We start from the raw sequence: 12,042 nt of genomic DNA on the forward strand, positions 1-12,042 counted from the left end.
ATTCTAACCAAGTTATAACAGCACTACAGTCCTGAGCCCCTGGAAATTGCTGAAACACAAAATCAGTTGAATGATGAGAGTATTAGTGAATACATTGTAACGTCAAAAAAGCTATCCATTCACTGTCATTTTGGATATTTTCAGGACCAAGCATTGCATGACTGGATGATCCAGCCAACTAACAGAGTGACTTTGAGAGGTTCTTTGTTTGGCAGAACAGCTAAAAATCCAAGGTAAAATTACAAGCACACTTGGCTGAACTGAAGTGTCCAGATGGCTATGCTGATGGGAATAACAGGGCGCTTGGGTGAGTTCCATTGAGGCTGAGAGATTATGGAGCGGCTTGAAATTTGTTTTACCGCAAATAGTATCATTGAAGTCCCCGATGCAGAAAACCGTAAATTACTGGTTTTAGAAAGAAAACGGGCTATTTACTTGACTGAAGCAGGCCCCAAGGTGTATGAAACTCTGAAAAACGTGCTTGTTCCCGTCAAGCCAAAGAACACGCCATGGAATGAGATTCTAACCAAGTTATAACAGCACTACAGTCCTGAGCCCCTGGAAATTGCTGAAACACAAAATCAGTTGAATGATGAGAGTATCAGTGAGTACATTGTAACATCAAAAAAGCTATCCATTGATTGTCATTTTGGATATTTTCAGGACCAAGCATTGCATGACTGTTTGTTTTGTTTGTGGGATGAAAAATGAACACGTCAGAAGAAAGTTGTTGACGACCGCTAACTTGATTTTTGATTTAGCTTGTCAGACTGCTATGTTAATGTATATGGCCGACCAATACTCCTGAGAATTTGGCACCATTTCCAGTCGTCAGACAACCGAGGTGAATCACCTGCACGTTAAAAGTAAAAGGCAGTTGGGCCCCAAGGCCTCAGCAACTGGCAAAGATAACAGCACATTGAAGATGTACCATCAGTGTCTGGGACAACACTTGCTCAAAGCTGCCCATATGTGAAGGCAGAGTGTTTCTTCTGAGAGAAAATTGGGCATCTTGCAAAGGCATGCCGGCTAAAGAGTAAACAAACTTTCAGTGCTTTAAGTAGAAATCACCAGAGACTACATAACATTGAAGAGAAGCAACAGGATGAGGAGGTTCTGGAGAAACACGTCTTCAGGAGCACAAGGGTACCTAACAAGGATTCGCGAAGCATAGTCATCCAAGTAGACGTTGCAGGAAACATAGAAACATAGAAACATAGAAAATAGGTGCAGGAGTAGGCCATTCGGCCCTTTGAGCCTGCACCACCATTCAATAAGATTATGGCTGATCATTCCCTCAGTACCCCTTTCCTGCTTTCTCTCCATACTTCTTGATATCTTTAGCCGTAAGGGCCATATCGAACTCCCTCTTGAATCTATCCAATGAACTGACATCAACAACTCTCTGCGGTAGGAAATTCCACAGGTTAACCACTCTCTGAGTGAAGAAATTCTCCTCATCTCAGTCCTAAATGGCCTATCCCTTATCCTAAGACTGTGTCCCCTGGTTCTGGACTTCCCCAACATCGGGAACATTCTTCCCGCATCTAACCTGTCCAGTCCCGTCAGAATCTTATATGTTTCTATGAGATCCCCTCTCATCCTTTTAAACTCCAGTGTATAAAGGCCCAGTTGATCCAGTCTCTCCTCATATGTCAGTCCAGCCATCCCGGGAATCAGTCTGGTGAACCTTCACTGCACTCGCTCAATAGCAAGAACATCCTTCCTCAGATTAGGAGACCAAAACTGAACACAATATTCCAGGTGAGGCCTCACCAAGGCCCTGTACAACTGCAGTAAGACCTCCCTGCTCCTATACTCAAATCCCCTAGCTATGAAGGCCAACATACCATTTGCCTTCTTCATCGCCTGCTGTACCTGCATGCCAACTTTCAATGACTGATGAACCATGACACCCAGGTCTCGTTGCACCTCCCCTTTTCCTAATCTGCCACCATTCAGATAATATTCTGCCTTCGTGTTTTGGCCCCCAAAGTGGATAACCTCAGATTTATCCACATTATACTGCATCTGCCATGCATTTGCCCGCTCACCTAACCTGTCCAAGTCACCCTGCAGCGTCTTAGAGTCCTCCTCACAGCTCACACCACCACCCAGTTTAGTGTCATCTGCAAACTTGGAGATATTACACTCAATTCCTTCATCCAAATCATTGATGTATATCGTTAAGAGCTGGGGTCCCAGCACTGAGCCCTGCGGCACTCCACTAGTCACTGCCTGCCATTCTGAAAAGGACCCATTTATCCCAACTCTCTGCTTCCTATCTGCCAACCAGTTCTCTATCCACGTCAGTACATTACCCCCAATACCATGTGCTTTGATTTTGAACAACAATCTCTTGTGTGGGACCTTGTCAAAAGCCTTTTGAAAGTCCAAATACACCACATCCACTGATTCTCCCTTGTCCACTCTACTAGTTACATCCTCAAAAAATTCCAGAAGATTTGTCGAGCATGATTTCCCTTTCATAAATCCATGCTGACCTGGACTGATCCTGTCACTGCCAGGAACCAGGTTACCCATGGAAATCGACACTGGTGCATCCGTGAGCATAGTACCGGAATCGCTTTATCTTGAAAAGTTATGTGATTTTCCACTGGAGAAGTCAAAGATAGAGCTGTGAAGCTACTCAGGAGAGCAAATCCTGTGGTAGGACATATCACCATACTGGTGAAATACAAGAATCAGTTTCAGTGCTTGCCTTTCATAGTAGTGAAAGGAGACAAGCCTACCTTGATAGGTAGAAATTGGTTGGGATCACTGAAGCTGGATTGGAATGAGATTTTTTGTGTAGAAATTTGCATCAAAAGAGGATGTCATCAAGCAGTATCCGAAGGTGTTCTGCGAAACAGGCAGTCCGATCCAAGGCTTCAAGGTGAATGTCAGAGTGCAGAAGGACTCTAGACCCGTTTACTGAAAGCCACATTCTGTACCATACAAACTCAAGGAGAAAGCTGAGCAAGAACTCAAAAGAGTAGAAACTGAGAACATTATCTCTAAGGTAGAAGAAGTGTTCTATTTTTCATACATTGATGAGCTGCCAGTCACAGCTGAAGAAATTGGTAGAGCAACTAAATGTAACCCAGTTATGTCAAAGGTCTATGATTACATAGCAAATGGTTGGCCAAACCAGGTATCAGAGAAAGATATTCATCCATACTTCATTCGTAGGAATGAATTATAAGTGGATAAAGATTGTATTATGTAGGGAGAAAGAATAGTTATTCCAAATAAGTTCAGGTCCAAATTATTAGAAGATCTTCATGACCAGCACCTGGGAATGTGTTTGACCAAGAGTTTTGCACGCAGTTACTTCTAAGAACATAAGAACATAAGATTTAGGAACAGGAGTAGGCCATCTAGCCCCTCGAGCCTGCTCCGCCATTCAACAAGTTCATGGCTGATCTGGCTGTGGATTCAGCTCCACTTACCCGCCCGCTCCCCATAACCCTTAATTCCCTTATTGGTTAAAAATCTATCTATCTGTGATTTGAATACATTCAATGAGCTCGCCTCAACTGCTTCTTTGGGCAGAGAATTCCACAGATTCACAACCCTCTGGGAGAAGAAATTCCTTTTCAACTCGGTTTTAAATTGGCTCCCCCGTATTTTGAGGCTGTGCCCCCTAGTTCTAGTCTCCCCGACCAGTGGAAACAACCTCTCTGCCTCTATCTTGTCTATCCCTTTCATTATTTTAAATGTTTCTATAAGATCACCCCTCATCCTTCTAAACTCCAACAAGTAAAGAGCCAGTCTACTCAATCTATCATAAGGTAACCCCCTCATCTCCGGTATCAGCCGAGTGAATCGTCTCTGTACCCCCTCCAAAGCTAGTATATCCTTCCTTAAGTAAGGTGACCAAAACTGCAGGTGCTCCAGGTGCGGCCTCACCAATACCCTGTACAGTTGCAGCAGGACCTCCCTGCTTTTCTACTCCATCCCTCTCACAATGAAGGCCAACATTCCATTCGCCTTCCTGATTACCTGCTGCACCTGCAAACTAACTTTTTGGGATTCATGCACAAGGACCCGCAGGTCCCTCTGCACCGCAGCATGTTGTAATTTCTCCCCATTCAAATAATATTCCCTTTTACTGTTTTTTTTTCCAAGGTGGATGACCTCACATTTTCCGACATTGTATTCCATCTGCCAAACCTTAGCCCATTCGCTTAACCTATCTAAATCTCTTTGCAGCCTCTCTGTGTCCTCTACACAACCTGCTTTCCCATTAATCTTTGTGTCATCTGCAAATTTTGTTACACTGCACTCTGTCCCCTCTTCCAGGTCATCTATGTATATTGTAAACAGTTGTGGTCCCAGCACCGATCCCTGTGGCACACCACTATCCACCGATTTCCAACCCGAAAAGGACCCATTTATCCCGACTCTCTGCTTTCTGTTCGCCAGCCAATTCTCTATCCATGCTAATACATTTCCTCTGACTCCGCGTACCTTTATCTTCTGCAGTAACCTTTTGTACGGCACCTTATCGAATGCCTTTTGGAAATCTAAATACACCACATCCATCGGTACACCTCTATCCACCATGCTCGTTATATCTTCAAAGAATTTCAGTAAATTAGTTAAAAATGATTTCCCCTTCATGAATCCATGTTGCGTCTGCTTAATTGCACTATTCCTATCTAGATGTCCCGCTATTTCTTCCTTAATGATAGCTTCAAGCATTTTCCCCACTACAGATGTTAAACTAACCGGCCTATAGTTACCTGCCTTTTGCCTGCCCCCTCTTTTAAACAGAGGCGTTACATTAGCTGCTTTCCAATCCGCTGGTACCTCCCCAGAGTCCAGAGAATTTTGGTAGATTATAACGAATGCATCTGCTATAACTTCCGCCATCTCTTTTAATACCCTGGGATGCATTTCATCAGGACCAGGGGACTTGTCTACCTTGAGTCCCATTAGCCTGTCCAGCACTACCGCCCCTAGTGATAGTGATTATCTCAAGGTCCTCCCTTTCCACATTCCTGTGACCAGCAATTTTTGGCATGGTTTTTGTGTCTTCCACTGTGAAGACCGAAGCAAAATAATTGTTTAAGGTCTCAGCCATTTCCACATTTCCCATTATTAAATCCCCCTTCTCATCTTCTAAGGGACCAACATTTACTTTAGTCACTCTTTTCCGTTTTATATATCGGTAAAAGCTGGTGGCCAGGTTTAGATAAGATATAGAGCTCGAAATTGAAGAACTTACCACTCACTGCTGCCCACTGCTGCCAACATTCCTCTGGTCGAACCACCCAGTGCCACTTTCGACGTGGCCTGGAGCGGACAGGAGGAGAGAGCCGCCGGGTAGTGCCCGCCAACGTCAGTGGATGGCCGAGTCGTGCAACTGAACTCCCGCCCGTCGAGCTGCGATATTGATGCGGGCAGGAGTTGGCGGGAGTCAGCGGCAGACCGGGGATGGACCACTGGCTGGAGGCTGGTCTATCCACAACGGTAGCTAAGAAGATGGTGAAAAAAAGGTTAGTACACTTTATGTAATTTTTTTCTTTACAGGTACTTACCTGGATGGGGTCCCCTCAAGGTCTTCAGATGTTTCTTAAAATTTTTTAAAAATGGTTTTGCTTTTTCAGCTTTTCGACCCTCCGTGGGCCCGACTTCATCCTCGGCGGCACTTGGGCGGCAAGTGTCTTTGCCGCCGAGAATGAGAGCTCCTGCTGGCTGCCGCCCAGATTGGCAGCATAAGTCGCTCATTTGCCGCCACCGACCTTCGAGGGACCTCTCTGATAAAAAATCCCACCGAAAGTACCGTCTGGTACCTCGACGCCCATCGCCGGTCCTTTGGGCAGCACTTGGGTGGGCGGAGGCCTTCATCAATTTCGGGCCCATGGAGTATATTGTTAGTCAGTGCACAACATGTCAATTGGTAAGCAAGAAACCTCCATCAGTACCATTACAGCCATGGAAATGGCCTCCCAGGGTATGGCAAAGTTGACAAATAAATTTTGCTGAGCTAGAAGGACAGCAATTGTTCATTCGAAAGGGATAGAGGTGTTTCCGATGCAGAAAATATCAACAAATAAAACATTAAATAATTTGCGAAGATTGTTTTCTTCATATGGCCTCCCAGAAGAAAGTGTGTCTGATAATGGGACGCAATTTTGTTCAGAAGAATTTGCACAGTTCATGAGCAGAAATGGTGTGAAACATACCAAAGTTTCACTGTACCACCCTGTTTCAAATGATGCAGCAGAGCGCACAGTACAAATTGTAAATTGTGCCCTCATTAAACAAATCCAAAAAAAACAGCAGTTGTCATTGGACTGCAAATTGGCAAATTTTCTGATTACTTATCATAATACTCCTCATAAAACTACTGGAAGAACACCAGCAAAGTTGTTTCTCAACCGACAGCTATGAACCAGATTCTCATTGTTAAAGCCAAACCTGGCAGTCAGTAGAAGAGAAACAATTAAGACACAAAAAATATCATGATAGGGGTAGAGTAAGAGAGAGAAGTGTGACATTGAATCAGAAGGCTAGAGTGAAGAACCATCATCATGAATGGTTAAAGTGGTTACCAGGAAGAATAGTGAAGATATGTGGCCTTCGTACATATTTGGTTAAGATGTTTGACCATTGACAGGTTATGTTTGTTCACATTGATCATATTTTATCTACAGATGTGGACGGAGTTGAAAGTTGGGATGTTTCGATTATTTCTGATGAGTCAGATAGTCCTGTTACAAGTAGAGCAGCAGTAGCAAATCCTATATCAGATGTATTAGAAACAAGTTGAAGAGAAAGTCAGAATTTCTGTCTGAGTCCGAGTCAGGCAGACAAACAGTCTGAAGTTGTAGAGAGTCCGAAAGTAGATCAGTGGTATCCCTTGGAGGAAAACTCTCCTCAGCATCAGCCTAGAACAAGTCTAAGTTCGACACTAACTTTTGAAAGTTTTGTTCAAGAGCGAAGGTAGCCTCTTCGAAACAGAAAGTAAGTGGTTAAATTTGATTTGTAAATATGGCAAAATAAGTCCCTATCTTTTGTTGTGTACACCCATGCAAGTTATGTATGATTATTTTGTTATGATTACTTTTTCATTAAGGAGGGAGAAGTGTGAGCTCCACCTAGTGGACTACTGCTCCACCTAGTGGACTACTATGGTTATGCAACTGCTGCTGTAAATACAATAAAAGTCACAAGGAGCACTTTTAAGATCTCCTCAATCGAGACTCTGTCTTTGATTCGAGTGTTCTCGACTCCATTCTGCAGCCTGCTACCCGCCACCACCTCAGTGAGACCCTAACACTGCATGAGGTAGAAAAAGCCATAAGACAGCCAAAAATACAACAAGGCTATGGGAGAGGATGGAATCCCTGCTGAGGCACTGAAGTCTGGCGGAGAGGCACTGTTGGCGCAAATGCATGACCTCATCTTTCTCATCTGGAGGGAGGAGAGCATGCCGGGAGATCTTAGTGATGCAGTGATTGTGACCATCTTTAAAAAAGGGAACAAGTCCGACTGCGGCAACTACAGAAGCATTTCCCTGCTATCAGCCACTAGGAAAGTTGTCGCTAGAGTCCTCCTCAACCGTCTTCTCCCTGTGGCCGAAGAGCTCCTCTCGGAGTTGCAGTGCAGATTTCGTCCCTTATGGGGCACAACGGACATGATTTTTGCAGCGCAAAAGCTGCAGGAAAAAGGCAGGGAACAACACCAGCCCTTATACTTGGCCTTCTTCGACCTTACAAAGGCCTTCGACACTGTCAACCACGAGGGTCTATGGAGCGTCCTCCTCCATTTTGGATGCCCCCAAAAGTACATCACCATCCTCCGCCTGCTCCATGATGACAGGCAGGCCATGATCCTTACCAACGGATCCATCACAGACCTAATCCACGTGTGGAACCGGGGTCAAGCAGTGTTGCGTCATCGCCCCAGACCTCTTCGCAATCTTCCTCGCTGCCATGCTCCACCTCACAGTCGACAAGCTTCCCGCTGGAGTAGAAATAAACTACAGAACCAGTGGGAACCTGTTCAACCATCGCCGTCTCCAGGCCAGGTCCAAGACCACCCCAACCTCTGTCGTCGAGCTACAGTACGCGGGCGATGCCTGCGCCTGCGCACATACAGAGGCTGAACTCCAGGACATAGTCGACGTATTTACTGTATGGGCCTTACGCTAAACATCAGTAAGACAAAGGTCCTCCACCAGCCTGTCCTCGCCACAGTCATCAAGATCCACGGCACGGCCCTGGACAACGTGAACCACTTCCCTTATCTCGGGAGCCTCCTATCAACAAGAGCAGGCATTGACGATGAGATCCAACACCGCCTCCAGTGCGCCAGTGCAGCCTTCGGCCATCTGAGGTAAAGAACCTTTGAAGACCAGGCCCTCAAAACTGTCACCAAGCTAATGGTCTACAGGGCTGTAGTAATACCTGCCTCCTGTATGGCTTAGAAACATGGACCATGTACAGTAGACACCTCAAGTCGCTGGAGAAATACCACCAACGATGTCTCCGCAAGATCTACAAATCCCCTGGGAGGACAGACACACCAACGTTAGCATCCTCGACCAGGCCAACATCCCCAGCATTGAAGCACTAACCACATGTGATCAGTTCTGCTAGGCAGGCCACATAGTTCACATGCCAGACACGAAACTCCCAAAGCAAGCGCTCTATTCGGAACTCCTTCAAGGCAAACAAGCCAAAGGTGGGCAGGGGAAATGATACAAGGACACCCTCAAAGCCTCCCTGATAAAGTGCAACATCCCCACTAACACCTGGGAGTCCCTGGCCAAAGACCGCCCTAAGTGGAGGAAGTGCATCCGGGAGGGCGCTGAGCACCTCGAGTCTCATCACCGAGAGCATGCAGAAATCAAGCGCAGGCTGTGGAAAGAGCGTGCGGCAAACCAGTCCCACCCCCACTTCCCTCAACAACTATCTGTCCCACCTGTGACAGAGACTGTAGTTCTTGTATTGGACTGTACAGCCACCTAAGGACTCATGTAAAGAGTGGAAGCAAGTCTTCCTCAATTCCGAGGGACTCCCTATGATGATGATGAAAAGTCACATGATGTATTGGAGCCATCTTGTAAAGTCTGTGTGTTTGTGATGTCGTAAAGAATATATTACAGAAGACACTTGTGAGCTGTATGTAGGTAGGATGTGTGTGCAGTGAAATCTCTATTCACTGTCACCTCCTTGGAGCAACCTCCCTCACCATTGACAGATCACATCTGTCATCAAAACCTCACCTGCCATCTATTCCAGCAGCATCGGTGCCCGAGAAAAAAATCTCACTTTGGTCTTCAGAATCCCACCACGATCAGCAGGTGGAGGATGGTGACATATTTTTGGGGCCATCCGAAATGGAGGAGAACGCTCTATAGACCCTCGTGGTTTACAGTGTCAAAGGCCTTTTATTGTATTTACATCACTAAACACACCAGCATCACCAACAACAACACCAACCTTCTCCGTAATCAACTGATGCTGCATAGGACAGACAGGACATCAAACCACATTGCTGCCCAGGAGGCTAGGGATGGCCTCACCATGGCCACATTTACTTCACTTAATGTTGTGCACCCTAGCTGCTTTATGATGTGCCAGTATGGCACCACCTCGTACCAGCATGATAAAGCATCGCTACAATGCCCAAGCCATTCCGTTCACATTCATCACCATTGTGGGGGTGTACCCTGATGTCTCACCATTCACTTTAACTCACAAAACCACTTCTAAAGGCGCACACAAATCTGTGCAAGAACACAAAGTGTTCAAAATAAAGATTTCAATGTTTGACAGCACATTAGCAGAAACTTTACATGAACATTGACTAAAACATCCAAGTGCCTACCCTTGTGGTTGTTAGTTTGTATGATTGGACAAGGATGAGGGTGAATGTGAGAGGTGGCTAGTGAGATGAGGAAGCGATAATGTAGATAGAGAGGGATGGTTGGAGATGCAAGGTCAGTTGGTGTGAGTAAGGGTGTGCTGGAGTACGGTAGGGAAGGCACAATGATGGGGATGTGATGAGTGGCACAGCAGGATGAGATTGAGTGTGGCTTTGCAGTGACGTTTCGTGATCTACTGAGAGCATTGAAAGGTTTGTGCCACTGCAGCCAGTTCCTCCTGATGACATCTCTGCTTGCGCCCTCCTGTGCAATGTGCAACCAGGCTGCATTGGTGTCTTGGGGAGGTCTCTTCTGCCCATTGGAAGGGAAGCGATTCTCCCTGTGTGCTGGACTCCCTCCATAAGCATCTGGAGGGAGTCATGGGAGAGCCTGGGTGCTGCCATGTACCTTTGTACAGTGCTTGTTAGTGTTTGCAACGTCTCAATGCTGCAGAACATTGGCAGAAGAACTGTCTAAAAGAAGTTGGCCATGGTCCCTTTAAATAAACCGGCTGATGATGTATCATCAGATACTGTTATTAGACACGCTTCCTGTTGATTGGCCAGGAACCTCGCAGGGCGTGCTTAACATGCTCCATCAACAGAAGATTGTGTTGAAAGGGCGGGTTGGAACCGGGTGCGTGTTCTCCACATGCCACCAATGCCGGCCGGACCCGTCTCACCACTGTTGGCGAAAACGTGGTCGATGTTTCAGAATCCTCCTCCCACTGGCTGGAGAGAGAACTGCACTTTTTGCCCTGACCTCTTCCTAAAGGACCTCTAGGGGGAACCTGAGGGCTTGCCTATTAGCAGTTTCTTCCTGCACCATTCCAACAGCGAGGTCAGTCAAAAGAGAATGCAGCCTTCCTTTACAAGATGCATTCCTGCTTTAAATAGGTCTCTAGCTGACCTACTGGAAATTGAATTTCTTAAAGTGGGCGGTAGCCAAATAGGTGGGAAAGGGTGGGAAACCTGTGGTCCATAGATTATCATCCCTAATTGCCCTTGAGAAGGTGTGGTGAGTTGCCTCCTTGAACCGCTGCAGTCCGTGTGGTGAAGGTATTCCCACAGTGCTGGTACGGAGGGAGTTCCAGGATTTTGACCCAGCAACATTGAAGGAATGACGATATACTTCCAAGGCAGGATGGTGTGTAATTTGGAGGGGACCTTGCAGGTGATGGTGCTCCCATGTGCCTGCTGCCCTTGTAGATAGGTGGTAGAGGTCGCAAGTTTGGGAGGTGCTGCCGAAGAAGCCTTGGCGAGTTGCTGCTGTGCATCTTGTAGATGGTACACACTGCAGCTATGGTATGCCAGTGGTGGAGGAAGTGAATGTTTAATGTGATGGGTGGGGTGCCAATCAAGTGGGCTGCTTTGTCCTAGATGGTGTCAAGATTCTTGAGTGTTGTTGGAGCTGCACTCATCTAGACAAGTGTAGCGTATTCCATCATACTCCTGACTTGTGCTTTGTAGATGATGGAAAGGCTTTGGGGATTCAGGATGTGAGACTCTCACTGCAGAATACCCAGCCTCTGACCTGCTCTTGTTGCCACAGTATTTATGTAACTGGTCCAGTTAAGTTTCTGGTCAATGGTGACCTCCAGCATGTTAATGATGGAGGATTTGGCGATGGTAATATTGTTGAATATCAAGGGGCGGTGATTAGACTCTTCCTTGTTGGAGATAGTCATTGCCTGGTACTCGTGTGGCATGAATGTTACTTGCCACCCATTAGCCCAAGCCTGAATACCATCTAGGTCTTGCTTCATGTGGGCAGGGACTGCTTCATTATCTGAAAACTTCTGAGATGGTTTAGCAAATCACACAGTTGTGAAACACAATAATAAGAATAATACTGTGATGGTGGAGACCTCAGGAGGAGGCCAATATGGATCTTCCACTCGGCACTTCTGGCTGAAGGTGGTTGCAAATGCTTCAGCCTTTTCCTTTGCACTTACATGCTGGGTTCTGCCATCATTGAGGATGGGGATATTTATGAAGCCTCCTCCTCCCATTAGTTGTTTAATTATCTACCACCATTCATGACTGTATGTGGCAGAACTGCAGAGCTTTGATCTTATCCGTTGATTGTGGGATCTCTTAGCTCTTTCTATAGCATGCTGCTTCTGCTTTTTAGCATGCATGTAGTCCTGTGTTGCAGTT

Source organism: Pristiophorus japonicus, chromosome 12, assembly GCF_044704955.1.
Source record: "Pristiophorus japonicus isolate sPriJap1 chromosome 12, sPriJap1.hap1, whole genome shotgun sequence".
In the NCBI taxonomy this organism is placed as follows: Eukaryota; Metazoa; Chordata; class Chondrichthyes; family Pristiophoridae; genus Pristiophorus; species Pristiophorus japonicus.